We start from the raw sequence: 18,816 nt of genomic DNA, 5'->3' as shown, positions 1-18,816 counted from the left end.
GACTCGTTGTGTGAACCATTTGTCCTTGTTCTTTAGTCCTTGTGACTCGTTGTGTAAACTATTTGTCCTTGTTCTTTAAACCGTGTGACTCGTTGTGTGAACCATTTGTCCTTGTTCTTTAGTCCTTGTGACACGTTGTTTAAACAATTTCTCCTTGTTCATTAGTCTTGTGACTCGTTGTGTAAACCATTTGTCCTTGTGACTCGTTGTGTAAACCATTTGCCCTTGTTCATTAGTCCTTGTGACTCGTTGTTTAAACCATTTGTCCTTGTGACTCGTTGTTTAAACAATTTGTCCTTGTTTTTTAGTTCTTGTGACTTGTTGTGTAAACCATTTGTCCTTGTTATTGTGACTTGTTATGTGAACCATTTTTCCTTGTTCATTAGTCCTTGTGACTCGTTGTGTAAACTATTTGTCCAAGTTCTTTAGACCTTGTGACTCGTTGTGTGAACCATTTGTCCTTGTTCTTTAGTCCTTGTGACTCGTTGTGTAAACTATTTTTCCTTGTTCTTTAAACCGTGTGACTCGTTGTGTGAACCATTTGTCCTTGTTCTTTAGTCCTTGTGACACGTTGTTTAAACAATTTCTCCTTGTTCATTAGTCTTGTGACTCGTTGTGTAAACCATTTGTCCTTGTGACTCGTTGTGTAAACCATTTTTCCTTGTTCATTAGTCCGTGTGACTCGTTGTGTAAACTATTTGTCCAAGTTCTGTAGACCTTGTGACTCGTTGTGTGAACCATTTGTCCTTGCTCTTTAGTCCCTGTGACTCGTTGTGTAACTATTTGTCCTTGTTCATTAGTCCTTGTGACTAGTTGTGTGAACCATTTGTCCTTGTTCTTTAGTCCTTGTGAGTCGTTATTTAAACAATTTGTCCTTGTTTTTTAGTTCTTGTGACTCGTTGTGTAAACCATTTGTCCTTGTTATTTTGACTTGTTATGTGAACCATTTCTCCTTGTTCATTAGTCCTTGTGACTCGTTGTGTGAATCATTTGTCCTTGTTCATTAGTCCTTCTAACTCGTTGTGTAAACTATTTGCCCTTGTTCAGTAGTCCTTCTAAATCGTTGTGTGAGCCATTTGTCCTTGTTCTTTAGTCCATCTGACTTGTTGTGTGAACCATTTGTCCTTGTTCATTAGTCTTCTGACTCGTTGTGTAAACCATTTGTCCTTGTGACTCGTTGTGTAAACCACTTGTCCTTGTTCATTAGTCTATGTGACTCGTTGTTTAAACCATTTCTCCTTATTTATTAGTCCTTGTGATTCGTTGTGTAAACCATTTATCTTTGTTATTGTGACTTGTTGTGTGAATCATTTATCCTTGCTCATTAGTCCTTGTGACTCGTTGTGTGAACCATTTGCCCTTGTTCATTAGTCCTTGTGACTCGTTGTGTAAACTATTTGTCCTTGTTCTTTAGACATTCTAACTCGTTGTGTGAACCATTTGTATTTGTTCTTTAGTCCTTTTGACTCGTTGTTTAAACCATTTGCCGTTGTTTATTAGTCCTTGTGACTCGTTGTGTAAACCATTTGTCCTTGTTATTGTGACTTGTCGTGTGAACCATTTTTCCTTTTTCATTAGTCCTTGTGACTCGTTGTGTGAACCAATTGTCCATGTTCATTAGTCCTTGTGACTCGTTGTGTAAACTATTTGTCCTTGTTCATTAGTCCTTATGACTCGTTGTGAGAACCATTTGTCCTTGTTCTTTAGTCCTTGTGACTCGTTGTGTAAACTATTTGTCCTTGTTCTTTAAACCGTGTGACTCGTTGTGTGAACCATTTGTCCTTGTTCTTTAGTCCTTGTGACACGTTGTTTAAACAATTTGTCCTTGTTCATTAGTCTTGTGACTAGTTGTGTAAACCATTTGTCCTTGTGACTCGTTGTGTAAACCATTTGTCCTTGTTCATTAGTCCTTGTGACTCGTTGTTTAAATCATTTGTCCTTGTTTATTAGTCCTTGTGATTCGTTGTGTAAACCATTTGTCCTTATTCATTAGTCCTTGTGACTCGTTGTGTAAACTATTTGTCCTTGTTCATTAGACCTTGTGACTCGTTGTGTGAACCATTTGTCCTTGTTTTTTTGTCCTTGTGACTCGTTGTTTAAACAATTTGTCCTTTTTTTTTTTTTAGTTCTTGTGACTCGTTGTGTAAACCATTTGTCCTTGTTATTGTGACTTGTTGTGTGAACCATTTTTCCTTGCTCATTAGTCCATGTGACTCATTGTGTAAACTACTTGTCCTTGTACATTAGTCCTTGTTACTCGTTGTGTGAACCATTTGTCCTTGTTCTTTAGTCCTTGTGACTCGTTGTTTAAACAATTTGTCCTTGTTTTTTAGTTCTTGTGACTCGTTGTGTAAACCATTTGTCCTTGTTATTGTGACTTGTTATGTGAACCATTTTTCCTTGTTCATTAGTCCTTGTGACTCGTTGTGTAAACTATTTGTCCAAGTTCTTTAGACCTTGTGACTCGTTGTGTGAACCATTTGTCCTTGTTCTTTAGTCCTTGTGACTCGTTGTGTAAACTATTTGTCCTTGTTCATTAAACCATGTGACTCGTTGTGTGAACCATTTGTCCTTGTTCTTTAGTCCTTGTGACACGTTGTTTAAACAATTTGTCCTTGTTCATTAGTCTTGTGACTCGTTGTGTAAACCATTTGTCCTTGTGACTCGTTGTGTAAACTATTTGTCCTTGTTCTTTAGACCTTGTAACTCGTTGTGTGAACCATTTGTATTTGTTCTTTAGTCCTTTTGACTCGTTGTTTAAACCATTTGCCGTTGTTTATTAGTCCTTGTGACTCGTTGTGTAAACCATTTGTCCTTGTTATTGTGACTTGTCGTGTGAACCATTTTTCCTTTTTCATTAGTCCTTGTGACTCGTTGTGTGAACCAATTGTCCATGTTCATTAGTCCTTGTGACTTGTTGTGTAAACTATTTGTCCTTGTTGATTAGTCCTTATGACTCGTTGTGTGAACCATATTGTTCTTTAAACCGTGTGACTCGTTGTGTGAACCATTTGTCCTTGTTCTTTAGTCCTAGTGACACGTTGTTTAAACAATTTGTCCTTGTTCATTAGTCTTGTGACTCGTTTTGTAAACCATTTGTCCTTGTGACTCGTTGTGTAAACCATTTGTCCTTGTTCATTAGTCCTTGTGACTCGTTGTTTAAATCATTTGTCCTTGTTTATTAGTCCTTGTGATTCGTTGTGTAAACCATTTGTCCTTGTTCATTAGTCCTTGTGACTCGTTGTGTAAACTATTTGTCCTTGTTCATTATACCTTGTGACTCGTTGTGTGAACCATTTGACCTTGTTTTTTAGTCCTTGTGACTCGTTGTTTAAACAATTTGTCCTTGTTTTTTAGTTCTTGTGACTCGTTGTGTAAACCATTTGTCCTAGTTATTGTGACTTGTTGTGTGAACCATTTTTCCTTGCTCATTAGTCCTTGTGACTCATTGTGTAAACTATTTGTCCTTGTACATTAATCCTTGTTACTCGTTGTGTGAACCATTTGTCCTTGTTCTTTAGTCCTTGTGACTCATTGTTTAAACAATTTTTCCTTGTTTTTTAGTTCTTGTGACTCGTTGTGTAAACCATTTGTCCTTGTTATTGTGACTTGTTATGTAAACCATTTTTCCTTGTTCATTAGTCCTTGTGACTCGTTGTGTAAACTATTTGTCCAAGTTCTTTAGTCCTTATGACTCGTTGTGTGAACCATTTGTCCTTGTTCTTTAGTCCTTGTGACTCGTTGTGTAAACTATTTGTCCTTGTTCTTTAAACCGTGTGACTCGTTGTGTGAACCATTTGTCCTTGTTCTTTAGTCCTTGTGACACGTTGTTTAAACAATTTCTCCTTGTTCATTAGTCTTGTGACTCGTTGTGTAAACCATTTGTCCTTGTGACTCGTTGTGTAAACCATTTGTCCTTGTTCATTAGTCCTTGTGACTCGTTGTGTAAACTATTTGTCCAAGTTCTTTAGACCTTGTGACTCGTTGTGTGAACCATTTGTCCTTGCTCATTAGTCCCTGTGTCTCGTTGTGTAACTATTTGTCCTTGTTCAATAGTCCTTGTGACTAGTTGTGTGAACCATTTGTCCTTGTTCTTTAGTCCTTGTGAGTCGTTGTTTAAACAATTTGTCCTTGTTTTTAGTTCTTGTGACTCGTTGTGTAAACCATTTGTCCTTGTTATTTTGACTTGTTATGTGAACCATTTCTCCTTGTTCATTAGTCCTTGTGACTCGTTGTGTGAATCATTTGTCCTTGTTCATTAGTCCTTCTAACTCGTTGTGTAAACTATTTGCCCTTGTTCAGTAGTCCTTCTAAATCGTTGTGTGAGTCATTTGTCCTTGTTCTTTAGTCCATCTGACTTGTTGTGTGAACCATTTGTCCTTGTTCATTAGTCTTCTGACTCGTTGTGTAAACCATTTGTCCTTGTGACTCGTTGTGTAAACCACTTGTCCTTGTTCATTAGTCTATGTGACTCGTTGTTTAAACCATTTCTCCTTATTTATTAGTCCTTGTGATTCGTTGTGTAAACCATTTATCTTTGTTATTGTGACTTGTTGTGTGAATCATTTATCCTTGCTCATTAGTCCTTGTGACTCGTTGTGTGAACCATTTGCCCTTGTTCATTAGTCCTTGTGACTCGTTGTGTAAACTATTTGTCCTTGTTCTTTAGACATTCTAACTCGTTGTGTGAACCATTTGTATTTGTTCTTTAGTCCTTTTGACTCGTTGTTTAAACCATTTGCCGTTGTTTATTAGTCCTTGTGACTCGTTGTGTAAACCATTTGTCCTTGTTATTGTGACTTGTCGTGTGAACCATTTTTCCTTTTTCATTAGTCCTTGTGACTCGTTGTGTGAACCAATTGTCCATGTTCATTAGTCCTTGTGACTCGTTGTGTAAACTATTTGTCCTTGTTCATTAGTCCTTATGACTCGTTGTGAGAACCATTTGTCCTTGTTCTTTAGTCCTTGTGACTCGTTGTGTAAACTATTTGTCCTTGTTCTTTAAACCGTGTGACTCGTTGTGTGAACCATTTGTCCTTGTTCTTTAGTCCTTGTGACACGTTGTTTAAACAATTTGTCCTTGTTCATTAGTCTTGTGACTAGTTGTGTAAACCATTTGTCCTTGTGACTCGTTGTGTAAACCATTTGTCCTTGTTCATTAGTCCTTGTGACTCGTTGTTTAAATCATTTGTCCTTGTTTATTAGTCCTTGTGATTCGTTGTGTAAACCATTTGTCCTTATTCATTAGTCCTTGTGACTCGTTGTGTAAACTATTTGTCCTTGTTCATTAGACCTTGTGACTCGTTGTGTGAACCATTTGTCCTTGTTTTTTTGTCCTTGTGACTCGTTGTTTAAACAATTTGTCCTTTTTTTTTTAGTTCTTGTGACTCGTTGTGTAAACCATTTGTCCTTGTTATTGTGACTTGTTGTGTGAACCATTTTTCCTTGCTCATTAGTCCATGTGACTCATTGTGTAAACTACTTGTCCTTGTACATTAGTCCTTGTTACTCGTTGTGTGAACCATTTGTCCTTGTTCTTTAGTCCTTGTGACTCGTTGTTTAAACAATTTGTCCTTGTTTTTTAGTTCTTGTGACTCGTTGTGTAAACCATTTGTCCTTGTTATTGTGACTTGTTATGTGAACCATTTTTCCTTGTTCATTAGTCCTTGTGACTCGTTGTGTAAACTATTTGTCCAAGTTCTTTAGACCTTGTGACTCGTTGTGTGAACCATTTGTCCTTGTTCTTTAGTCCTTGTGACTCGTTGTGTAAACTATTTGTCCTTGTTCATTAAACCATGTGACTCGTTGTGTGAACCATTTGTCCTTGTTCTTTAGTCCTTGTGACACGTTGTTTAAACAATTTGTCCTTATTCATTAGTCTTGTGACTCGTTGTGTAAACCATTTGTCCTTGTGACTCGTTGTGTAAACTATTTGTCCTTGTTCTTTAGACCTTGTAACTCGTTGTGTGAACCATTTGTATTTGTTCTTTAGTCCTTTTGACTCGTTGTTTAAACCATTTGCCGTTGTTTATTAGTCCTTGTGACTCGTTGTGTAAACCATTTGTCCTTGTTATTGTGACTTGTCGTGTGAACCATTTTTCCTTTTTCATTAGTCCTTGTGACTCGTTGTGTGAACCAATTGTCCATGTTCATTAGTCCTTGTGACTTGTTGTGTAAACTATTTGTCCTTGTTGATTAGTCCTTATGACTCGTTGTGTGAACCATATTGTTCTTTAAACCGTGTGACTCGTTGTGTGAACCATTTGTCCTTGTTCTTTAGTCCTAGTGACACGTTGTTTAAACAATTTGTCCTTGTTCATTAGTCTTGTGACTCGTTTTGTAAACCATTTGTCCTTGTGACTCGTTGTGTAAACCATTTGTCCTTGTTCATTAGTCCTTGTGACTCGTTGTTTAAATCATTTGTCCTTGTTTATTAGTCCTTGTGATTCGTTGTGTAAACCATTTGTCCTTGTTCATTAGTCCTTGTGACTCGTTGTGTAAACTATTTGTCCTTGTTCATTATACCTTGTGACTCGTTGTGTGAACCATTTGACCTTGTTTTTTAGTCCTTGTGACTCGTTGTTTAAACAATTTGTCCTTGTTTTTTAGTTCTTGTGACTCGTTGTGTAAACCATTTGTCCTAGTTATTGTGACTTGTTGTGTGAACCATTTTTCCTTGCTCATTAGTCCTTGTGACTCATTGTGTAAACTATTTGTCCTTGTACATTAATCCTTGTTACTCGTTGTGTGAACCATTTGTCCTTGTTCTTTAGTCCTTGTGACTCATTGTTTAAACAATTTTTCCTTGTTTTTTAGTTCTTGTGACTCGTTGTGTAAACCATTTGTCCTTGTTATTGTGACTTGTTATGTAAACCATTTTTCCTTGTTCATTAGTCCTTGTGACTCGTTGTGTAAACTATTTGTCCAAGTTCTTTAGTCCTTATGACTCGTTGTGTGAACCATTTGTCCTTGTTCTTTAGTCCTTGTGACTCGTTGTGTAAACTATTTGTCCTTGTTCTTTAAACCGTGTGACTCGTTGTGTGAACCATTTGTCCTTGTTCTTTAGTCCTTGTGACACGTTGTTTAAACAATTTCTCCTTGTTCATTAGTCTTGTGACTCGTTGTGTAAACCATTTGTCCTTGTGACTCGTTGTGTAAACCATTTGTCCTTGTTCATTAGTCCTTGTGACTCGTTGTGTAAACTATTTGTCCAAGTTCTTTAGACCTTGTGACTCGTTGTGTGAACCATTTGTCCTTGCTCATTAGTCCCTGTGTCTCGTTGTGTAACTATTTGTCCTTGTTCAATAGTCCTTGTGACTAGTTGTGTGAACCATTTGTCCTTGTTCTTTAGTCCTTGTGAGTCGTTGTTTAAACAATTTGTCCTTGTTTTTAGTTCTTGTGACTCGTTGTGTAAACCATTTGTCCTTGTTATTTTGACTTGTTATGTGAACCATTTCTCCTTGTTCATTAGTCCTTGTGACTCGTTGTGTGAATCATTTGTCCTTGTTCATTAGTCCTTCTAACTCGTTGTGTAAACTATTTGCCCTTGTTCAGTAGTCCTTCTAAATCGTTGTGTGAGTCATTTGTCCTTGTTCTTTAGTCCATCTGACTTGTTGTGTGAACCATTTGTCCTTGTTCATTAGGTTTCTGACTCGTTGTGTAAACCATTTGTCCTTGTGACTCGTTGTGTAAACCACTTGTCCTTGTTCATTTGTCTATGTGACTCGTTGTTTAAACCATTTCTCCTTATTTATTAGTCCTTGTGATTCGTTGTGTAAACCATTTGTCCTTGTTATTGTGACTTGTTGTGTGAATCATTTATCCTTGCTCATTAGTCCTTGTGACTCGTTGTGTAAACCATTTGCCCTTGTTCATTAGTCCTTGTGACTCGTTGTGTAAACTATTTGTCCTTGTTCTTTAGACCTTGTGACTCGTTGTGTGAACCATTTGTCCTTGTTCTTTAGTCCTTGTGACACGTTGTTTATTAGTCTTGTGACTCGTTGTGTAAACCATTTGTCCTTGTGACTCGTTGTGTAAACCAATTGTCCTTCTTCATTAGTCCTTGTGAGTCGTTGTTTAAACCATTTGTCCTTGTTTATTAGTCCTTGTGACTCGTTGTGTGAACCAATTGTCCATGTTCATTAGTCCTTGTGACTCGTTGTGTAAACTATTTATCCTTGTTCATTAGTCCTTGTGACTCGTTGTGTGAATCATTTGTCCTTGTTCATTAGTCCTTCTAACTCGTTGTGTAAACTATTTGCCCTTGTTCAGTAGTCCTTCTAAATCGTTGTGTGAGTCATTTGTCCTTGTTCTTTAGTCCATCTGACTTGTTGTGTGAACCATTTGTCCTTGTTCATTAGGTTTCTGACTCGTTGTGTAAACCATTTGTCCTTGTGACTCGTTGTGTAAACCACTTGTCCTTGTTCATTTGTCTATGTGACTCATTGTTTAAACCATTTCTCCTTATTTATTAGTCCTTGTGATTCGTTGTGTAAACCATTTGTCCTTGTTATTGTGACTTGTTGTGTGAATCATTTATCCTTGCGCATTAGTCCTTGTGACTCGTTGTGTGAACCATTTGCCCTTGTTCATTAGTCCTTGTGACTCGTTGTGTAAACTATTTGTCCAAGTTCTTTAGACCTTGTGACTCGTTGTGTGAACCATTTGTATTTGTTCTTTAGTCCTTTTGACTCGTTGTTTAAACCATTTGCCGTTGTTTATTAGTTCTTGTGACTCGTTGTGTAAACCATTTGTCCTTGTTATTGTAATTTGTTGTGTGAACCATTTATCCTTGCTCATTAGTTCTTGTGACTCGTTGTGTGATCCATTTGTCCTTGTTCATTAGTCCTTGTGACTCGTTGTGTAAACTATTTGTCCTTGTTCTTTAGACCTTGTGACTCGTTGTGTGAACCATTTGTCGTTGTTCTTTAGTCCTTGTGACACGTTGTTTAAATTATTTGTCCTTGTTCATTAGTCTTGTGACTCGTTGTGTAAACCATTTGTCCTTGTGACTCGTTGTGTAAACCATTTGTCCTTGTTCATTAGTCCTTGTGACTCGTTGTTTAAACCATTTGTTCTTGTGACTCGTTGTGTAAACCATTTGTCCTTGTTATTTTGACTTGTTATGTGAACCATTTCTCCTTGTTCATTAGTCCATGTGACTCGTTGTGTGAATCATTTGTCCTTGTTCATTAGTCCTTCTAACTCGTTGTGTAAACTATTTGCCCTTGTTCAGTAGTCCTTCTAAATCGTTATGTGAGTCATTTGTCCTTGTTCTTTAGTCCATCTGACTTGTTGTGTGAACCATTTGTCCTTGTTCATTAGGTTTCTGACTCGTTGTGTAAACCATTTGTCCTTGTGACTCGTTGTGTAAACCACTTGTCCTTGTTCATTTGTCTATGTGACTCGTTGTTTAAACCATTTCTCCTTATTTATTAGTCCTTGTGATTCGTTGTGTAAACCATTTGTCCTTGTTATTGTGACTTGTTGTGTGAATCATTTATCCTTGCTCATTAGTCCTTGTGACTCGTTGTGTGAACCATTTGCCCTTGTTCATTAGTCCTTGTGACTCGTTGTGTAAACTATTTGTCCTTGTTCTTTAGACCTTGTGACTCGTTGTGTGAACCATTTGTCCTTGTTCTTTAGTCCTTGTGACACGTTGTTTATTAGTCTTGTGACTCGTTGTGTAAACCATTTGTCCTTGTGACTCGTTGTGTAAACCAATTGTCCTTCTTCATTAGTCCTTGTGAGTCGTTGTTTAAACCATTTGTCCTTGTTTATTAGTCCTTGTGACTCGTTGTGTGAACCAATTGTCCATGTTCATTAGTCCTTGTGACTCGTTGTGTAAACTATTTATCCTTGTTCATTAGTCCTTGTGACTCGTTGTGTGAATCATTTGTCCTTGTTCATTAGTCCTTCTAACTCGTTGTGTAAACTATTTGCCCTTGTTCAGTAGTCCTTCTAAATCGTTGTGTGAGTCATTTGTCCTTGTTCTTTAGTCCATCTGACTTGTTGTGTGAACCATTTGTCCTTGTTCATTAGGTTTCTGACTCGTTGTGTAAACCATTTGTCCTTGTGACTCGTTGTGTAAACCACTTGTCCTTGTTCATTTGTCTATGTGACTCATTGTTTAAACCATTTCTCCTTATTTATTAGTCCTTGTGATTCGTTGTGTAAACCATTTGTCCTTGTTATTGTGACTTGTTGTGTGAATCATTTATCCTTGCGCATTAGTCCTTGTGACTCGTTGTGTGAACCATTTGCCCTTGTTCATTAGTCCTTGTGACTCGTTGTGTAAACTATTTGTCCAAGTTCTTTAGACCTTGTGACTCGTGTGAACCATTTGTATTTGTTCTTTAGTCCTTTTGACTCGTTGTTTAAACCATTTGCCGTTGTTTATTAGTTCTTGTGACTCGTTGTGTAAACCATTTGTCCTTGTTATTGTAATTTGTTGTGTGAACCATTTATCCTTGCTCATTAGTTCTTGTGACTCGTTGTGTGATCCATTTGTCCTTGTTCATTAGTCCTTGTGACTCGTTGTGTAAACTATTTGTCCTTGTTCTTTAGACCTTGTGACTCGTTGTGTGAACCATTTGTCGTTGTTCTTTAGTCCTTGTAACACGTTGTTTAAATTATTTGTCCTTGTTCATTAGTCTTGTGACTCGTTGTGTAAACCATTTGTCCTTGTGACTCGTTGTGTAAACCATTTGTCCTTGTTCATTAGTCCTTGTGACTCGTTGTTTAAACCATTTGTTCTTGTGACTCGTTGTGTAAACCATTTGTCCTTGTTATTTTGACTTGTTATGTGAACCATTTCTCCTTGTTCATTAGTCCATGTGACTCGTTGTGTGAATCATTTGTCCTTGTTCATTAGTCCTTCTAACTCGTTGTGTAAACTATTTGCCCTTGTTCAGTAGTCCTTCTAAATCGTTATGTGAGTCATTTGTCCTTGTTCTTTAGTCCATCTGACTTGTTGTGTGAACCATTTGTCCTTGTTCATTAGGTTTCTGACTCGTTGTGTAAACCATTTGTCCTTGTGACTCGTTGTGTAAACCACTTGTCCTTGTTCATTTGTCTATGTGACTCGTTGTTTAAACCATTTCTCCTTATTTATTAGTCCTTGTGATTCGTTGTGTAAACCATTTGTCCTTGTTATTGTGACTTGTTGTGTGAATCATTTATCCTTGCTCATTAGTCCTTGTGACTCGTTGTGTGAACCATTTGCCCTTGTTCATTAGTCCTTGTGACTCGTTGTGTAAACTATTTGTCCTTGTTCTTTAGACCTTGTGACTCGTTGTGTGAACCGTTTGTCCTTGTTCTTTAGTCCTTGTGACACGTTGTTTATTAGTCTTGTGACTCGTTGTGTAAACCATTTGTCCTTGTGACTCGTTGTGTAAACCAATTGTCCTTCTTCATTAGTCCTTGTGAGTCGTTGTTTAAACCATTTGTCCTTGTTTATTAGTCCTTGTGATTCGTTGTGTAAACCACTTGTCCTTGTTCATTAGTCCTTGTGACTCGTTGTGTAAACTATTTTTCCTTGTTCTTTAGACCTTGTGACTCGTTGTGTGAACCTTCTGTCCTTGTTCCTTAGTCCTTGTGACTCGTTGTTTAAACAATTTTTCCTTGTTTTTTAGTTCTTGTGACTCGTTGTGTAAACCATTTGTCCTTGTTATTGTAACTTGTTGTGTGAACCATTTATCCTTGCTCATTAGTTCTTGTGACTCGTTGTGTGATCCATTTGTCCTTGTTCATTAGTCCTTGTGACTCGTTGTGTAAACTATTTGTCCTTGTCCTTTAGACCTTGTGACTCGTTGTGTGAACCATTTGTCGTTGTTCTTTAGTCCTTGTGACACGTTGTTTAAATTATTTGTCCTTGTTCATTAGTCTTGTGACTCGTTGTGTAAACCATTTGTCCTTGTGACTCGTTGTGTAAACCATTTGTCCTTGTTCATTAGTCCTTGTGACTCGTTGTTTAAACCATTTGTCCTTGTGATTCGTTGTGTAAAGCATTTGTCCTTGTTCATTAGTCCTTATGACTCGTTGTGTAAACTATTTTTCCTTGTTCTTTAGACCTTGTGACTTGTTGTGTGAACCTTCTGTCCTTGTTCCTTAGTCCTTGTGACTCGTTGTTTAAACAATTTGTCCTTGTTTTTTAGTTCTTGTGACTCGTTGTGTAAACCATTTGTCCTTGTTATTGTGACTTGTTATGTGAACCATTTTTCCTTGTTCATTAGTCCTTGTGACTCGTTGTGTAAACTATTTGTCCAAGTTCTTTAGACCTTGTGACTCGTTGTGGGAACCATTTGCCCTTGTTCTTTAATCCTTGTGACTCGTTGTGTAAACTATTTGTCCTTGTTCATTAAACCGTGTGATTCGTTGTGTGAACCATTTGTCCTTGTTCTTTAGTCCTTGTGACACGTTGTTTAAACAATTTGTCCTTGTTCATTAGTCTTGTGACTCGTTGTGTAAACCATTTGTCTTTGTGACTCGTTGTGTAATCTATTTGTCCTTGTTCTTTAGACCTTGTAACTCGTTGTGTGATCCATTTGTATTTGTTCTTTAGTCCTTTTGACTCGTTGTTTAAACCATTTGCCGTTGTTTATTAGTCCTTGTGACTCGTTGTGTAAACCATTTGTCCTTGTTATTGTGACTTGTCGTGTGAACCATTTTTCCTTTTTCATTAGTCCTTGTGACTCGTTGTGTGAACCAATTGTCCATGTTCATTAGTCCTTGTGACTTGTTGTGTAAACTATTTGTCCTTGTTCATTAGTCCTTATGACTCGTTGTGTGAACCATTTGTCCTTGTTCTTTAGTCCTTGTGACTCGTTGTGTAAACTATTTGTCCTTGTTCTTTAAACCGTGTGACTCATTGTGTGAACCATTTGTCCTTGTGACTCGTTGTTTAAACAATTTGTCCTTGTTCATTAGTCTTGTGACTCGTTGTGTAAACCATTTGTCCTTGTGACTCGTTGTGTAAACCATTTGTCCTTGTTCATTAGTCCTTGTGACTCGTTGTTTAAATCATTTGTCCTTGTTTATTAGTCCTTGTGATTCGTTGTGTAAACCATTTGTCCTTGTTCATTAGTCCTTGTGACTCGTTGTGTAAACTATTTGTCCTTGTTCATTATACCTTGTGACTCGTTGTGTGAACCATTTGTCCTTGTTTTTTAGTCCTTGTGACTCGTTGTTTAAACAATTTGTCCTTGTTTTTTAGTACTTGTGACTCGTTGTGTAAACCATTTGTCCTTGTTATTGTGACTTGTTGTGTGAACCATTTTTCCTTGCTCATTAGTCCTTGTGACTCATTGTGTAAACTATTTGTCCTTGTACATTAGTCCTTGTTACTCGTTGTGTGAACCATTTGTCCTTGTTCTTTAGTCCTTGTGACTCATTGTTTAAACAATTTTTCCTTGTTTTTTAGTTCTTGTGACTCGTTGTGTAAACCATTTGTCCTTGATATTGTGACTTGTTATGTGAACCATTTTTCCTTGTTCATTAGTCCTTGTGACTCGTTGTGTAAACTATTTGTCCAAGTTCTTTAGTCCTTATGACTCGTTGTGTGAACCATTTGTCCTTGTTCTTTAGTCCTTGTGACTCGTTGTGTAAACTATTTGTCCTTGTTCTTTAAACCGTGTGACTCGTTGTGTGAACCATTTGTCCTTGTGACACGTTGTTTAAACAATTTGTCCTTGTTCATTAGTCTTGTGACTCGTTGTGTAAACCATTTGTCCTTGTGACTCGTTGTGTAAACCATTTGTCCTTGTTCATTAGTCCTTGTGACTCGTTGTTTAAATCATTTGTCCTTGTTTATTAGTCCTTGTGATTCGTTGTGTAAACCATTTGTCCTTGTTCATTAGTCCTTGTGACTCGTTGTGTAAACTATTTGTCCTTGTTCATTATACCTTGTGACTCGTTGTGTGAACCATTTGTCCTTGTTTTTTAGTCCTTGTGACTCGTTGTTTAAACAATTTGTCCTTGTTTTTTGGTTCTTGTGACTCGTTGTGTAAACCATTTGTCCTTGTTATTGTGACTTGTTGTGTGAACCATTTTTCCTTGCTCATTAGTCCTTGTGACTCATTGTGTAAACTATTTGTCCTTGTACATTAGTCCTTGTTACTCGTTGTGTGAACCATTTGTCCTTGTTCTTTAGTCCTTGTGACTCATTGTTTAAACAATATTTCCTTGTTTTTTAGTTCTTGTGACTCGTTGTGTAAACCATTTGTCCTTGTTATTGTGACTTGTTATGTGAACCATTTTTCCTTGTTCATTAGTCCTTTTGACTCGTTGTGTAAACTATTTGTCCAAGTTCTTTAGTCCTTATGACTCGTTGTGTGAACCATTTGTCCTTGTTCTTTAGTCCTTGTGACTCGTTGTGTAAACTATTTGTCCTTGTTCTTTAAACCGTGTGACTCGTTGTGTGAACCATTTGTCCTTGTTCTTTAGTCCTTGTGACACGTTGTTTAAACAATTTCTCCTTGTTCATTAGTCTTGTGACTCGTTGTGTAAACCATTTGTCCTTGTGACTCGTTGTGTAAACCATTTGTCCTTGTTCATTAGTCCTTGTGACTCGTTGTGTAAACTATTTGTCCAAGTTCTTTAGACCTTGTGACTCGTTGTGTGAACCATTTGTCCTTGCTCATTAGTCCCTGTGACTCGTTGTGTAACTATTTGTCCTTGTTCATTAGTCCTTGTGACTAGTTGTGTGAACCATTTGTCCTTGTTCTTTAGTCCTTGTGAGTCGTTGTTTAAACAATTTGTCCTTGTTTTTTAGTTCTTGTGACTCGTTGTGTAAACCATTTGTCCTTGTTATTTTGACTTGTTATGTGAACCATTTCTCCTTGTTCATTAGTCCTTGTGACTCGTTGTGTGAATCATTTGTCCTTGTTCATTAGTCCTTCTAACTCGTTGTGTAAACTATTTGCCCTTGTTCAGTAGTCCTTCTAAATCGTTGTGTGAGTCATTTGTCCTTGTTCTTTAGTCCATCTGACTTGTTGTGTGAACCATTTGTCCTTGTTCATTAGTCTTCTGACTCGTTGTGTAAACCATTTGTCCTTGTGACTCGTTGTGTTAACCACTTGTCCTTGTTCATTAGTCTATGTGACTCGTTGTTTAAACCATATCTCCTTATTTATTAGTCCTTGTGATTCGTTGTGTAAACCATTTGTCCTTGTTATTGTGACTTGTTGTGTGAATCATTTATCCTTGCTCATTAGTCCTTGTGACTCGTTGTGTGAACCATTTGCCCTTGTTCATTAGTCCTTGTGACTCGTTGTGTAAACTATTTGTCCTTGTTGTTTAGACCTTGTGACTCGTTGTGTGAACCGTTTGTCCTTGTTCTTTAGTCCTTGTGACACGTTGTTTATTAGTCTTGTGACTCGTTGTGTAAACCAATTGTCCTTCTTCATTAGTCCTTGTGAGTCGTTGTTTAAACCATTTGTCCTTGTTTATTAGTCCTTGTGATTCGTTGTGTAAACCACTTGTCCTTGTTCATTAGTCCTTATGACTCGTTGTGTAAACTATTTTTCCTTGTTCTTTAGACCTTGTGACTCGTTGTGTGAACCTTCTGTCCTTGTTCCTTAGTCCTTGTGACTCGTTGTTTAAACAATTTGTCCTTGTTTTTTAGTTCTTGTGACTCGTTGTGTAAACCATTTGTCCTTGTTATTGTAACTTGTTGTGTGAACCATTTATCCTTGCTCATTAGTTCTTGTGACTCGTTGTGTGATCCATTTGTCCTTGTTCATTAGTCCTTGTGACTCGTTGTGTAAACTATTTGTCCTTGTCCTTTAGACCTTGTGACTCGTTGTGTGAACCATTTGTCGTTGTTGTTTAGTCCTTGTGACACGTTGTTTAAATTATTTGTCCTTGTTCATTAGTCTTGTGACTCGTTGTGTAAACCATTTGTCCTTGTGACTCGTTGTGTAAACCATTTGTCCTTGTTCATTAGTCCTTGTGACTCGTTGTTTAAACCATTTGTCCTTGTGATTCGTTGTGTAAAGCATTTGTCCTTGTTCATTAGTCCTTGTGACTCGTTGTGTAAACTATTTTTCCTTGTTCTTTAGACCTTGTGACTTGTTGTGTGAACCTTCTGTCCTTGTTCCTTAGTCCTTGTGACTCGTTGTTTAAACAATTTGTCCTTGTTTTTTAGTTCTTGTGACTCGTTGTGTAAACCATTTGTCCTTGTTATTGTGACTTGTTATGTGAACCATTTTTCCTTGTTCATTAGTCCTTGTGACTCGTTGTGTAAACTATTTGTCCAAGTTCTTTAGACCTTGTGACTCGTTGTGTGAACCATTTGTCCTTGTTCTTTAGTCCTTGTGACTCGTTGTGTAAACTATTTGTCCTTGTTCATTAAACCGTGTGACTCGTTGTGTGAACCATTTGTCCTTGTTCTTTAGTCCTTGTGACACGTTGTTTAAACAATTTGTCCTTGTTCATTAGTCTTGTGACTCGTTGTGTAAACCATTTGTCCTTGTGACTCGTTGTGTAAACTATTTGTCCTTGTTCTTTAGACCTTGTAACTCGTTGTGTGATCCATTTGTATTTGTTCTTTAGTCCTTTTGACTCGTTGTTTAAACCATTTGCCGTTGTTTATTAGTCCTTGTGACTCGTTGTGTAAACCATTTGTCCTTGTTATTGTGACTTGTCGTGTGAACCTTTTTTCCTTTTTCATTAGTCCTTGTGACTCGTTGTGTGAACCAATTGTCCATGTTCATTAGTCCTTGTGACTTGTTGTGTAAACTATTTGTCCTTGTTCATTAGTCCTTATGACTCGTTGTGTGAACCATTTATCCTTGTTCTTTAGTCCTTGTGACTCGTTGTGTAAACTATTTGTCCTTGTTCTTTAAACCGTGTGACTCGTTGTGTGAACCATTTGTCCTTGTGACTCGTTGTTTAAACAATTTGTCCTTGTTCATTAGTCTTGTGACTCGTTGTGTAAACCATTTGTCCTTGTGACTCGTTGTGTAAACCATTTGTCCTTGTTCATTAGTCCTTGTGACTCGTTGTTTAAATCATTTGTCCTTGTTTATTAGTCCTTGTGATTCGTTGTGTAAACCATTTGTCCTTGTTCATTAGTCCTTGTGACTCGTTGTGTAAACTATTTGTCCTTGTTCATTATACCTTGTGACTCGGTGTGTGAACCATTTGTCCTTGTTTTTTAGTCCTTGTGACTCGTTGTTTAAACAATTTGTCCTTGTTTTTTAGTTCTTGTGACTCGTTGTGTAAACCATTTGTCCTTGTTATTGTGACTTGTTGTGTGAACCATTTTTCCTTGCTCATTAGTCCTTGTGACTCATTGTGTAAACTATTTGTCCTTGTACATTAGTCCTTGTTACTCGTTGTGTGAACCATTTGTCCTTGTTTTTTAGTCCTTGTGACTCATTGTTTAAACAATTTTTCCTTGTTTTTTAGTTCTTGTGACTCGTTGTGTAAACCATTTGTCCTTGATATTGTGACTTGTTATGTGAACCATTTTTCCTTGTTCATTAGTCCTTGTGACTCGTTGTGTAAACTATTTGTCCAAGTTCTTTAGTCCTTATGACTCGTTGTGTGAACCATTTGTCCTTGTTCTTTAGTCCTTGTGACTCGTTGTGTAAACTATTTATCCTTGTTCTTTAAACCGTGTGACTCGTTGTGTGAACCATTTGTCCTTGTGACACGTTGTTTAAACAATTTGTCCTTGTTCATTAGTCTTGTGACTCGTTGTGTAAACCATTTGTCCTTGTGACTCGTTGTGTAAACCATTTGTCCTTGTTCATTAGTCCTTGTGACTCGTTGTTTAAATCATTTGTCCTTGTTTATTAGTCCTTGTGATTCGTTGTGTAAACCATTTGTCCTTGTTCATTAGTCCTTGTGACTCGTTGTGTAAACTATTTGTCCTTGTTCATTATACCTTGTGATTCGTTGTGTGAACCATTTGTCCTTGTTTTTTAGTCCTTGTGACTCGTTGTTTAAACAATTTGTCCTTGTTTTTTAGTTCTTGTGACTCGTTGTGTAAACCATTTGTCCAAGTTATTGTGACTTGTTGTGTGAACCATTTTTCCTTGCTCATTAGTCCTTGTGACTCATTATGTAGACTATTTGTCCTTGTACATTAGTCCTTGTTACTCGTTGTGTGAACCATTTGTCCTTGTTCTTTAGTCCTTGTGACTCATTGTTTAAACAATTTTTCCTTGTTTTTTAGTTCTTGTGACTCGTTGTGTAAACCATTTGTCCTTGTTATTGTGACTTGTTATGTGAACCATTTTTCCTTGTTCATTAGTCCTTGTGACTCGTTGTGTAAACTATTTGTCCAAGTTCTTTAGTCCTTATGACTCGTTGTGTGAACCATTTGTCCTTGTTCTTTAGTCCTTGTGACTCGTTGTGTAAACTATTTGTCCTTGTTCTTTAAACCGTGTGACTCGTTGTGTGAACCATTTGTCCTTGTTCTTTAGTCCTTGTGACACGTTGTTTAAACAATTTCTCCTTGTTCATTAGTCTTGTGACTCGTTGTGTAAACCATTTGTCCTTGTGACTCGTTGTGTAAACCATTTGTCCTTGTTCATTAGTCCTTGTGACTCGTTGTGTTAACTATTTGTCCAAGTTCTTTAGACCTTGTGACTCGTTGTGTGAACCATTTGTCCTTGCTCATTAGTCCCTGTGACTCGTTGTGTAACTATTTGTCCTTGTTCATTAGTCCTTGTGACTAGTTGTGTGAACCATTTGTCCTTGTTCTTTAGTCCTTGTGAGTCGTTGTTTAAACAATTTGTCCTTGTTTTTTAGTTCTTGTGACTCGTTGTGTAAACCATTTGTCCTTGTTATTTTGACTTGTTATGTGAA

The sequence above is a fragment of the Silene latifolia genome, chromosome 10 (genome assembly GCF_048544455.1).
Source record: "Silene latifolia isolate original U9 population chromosome 10, ASM4854445v1, whole genome shotgun sequence".
Classification (NCBI taxonomy): Eukaryota; Viridiplantae; Streptophyta; class Magnoliopsida; order Caryophyllales; family Caryophyllaceae; genus Silene; species Silene latifolia.
The sequence above is the reverse complement of the archived record's forward strand: the minus strand, read 5'-3'. Positions refer to the sequence as shown.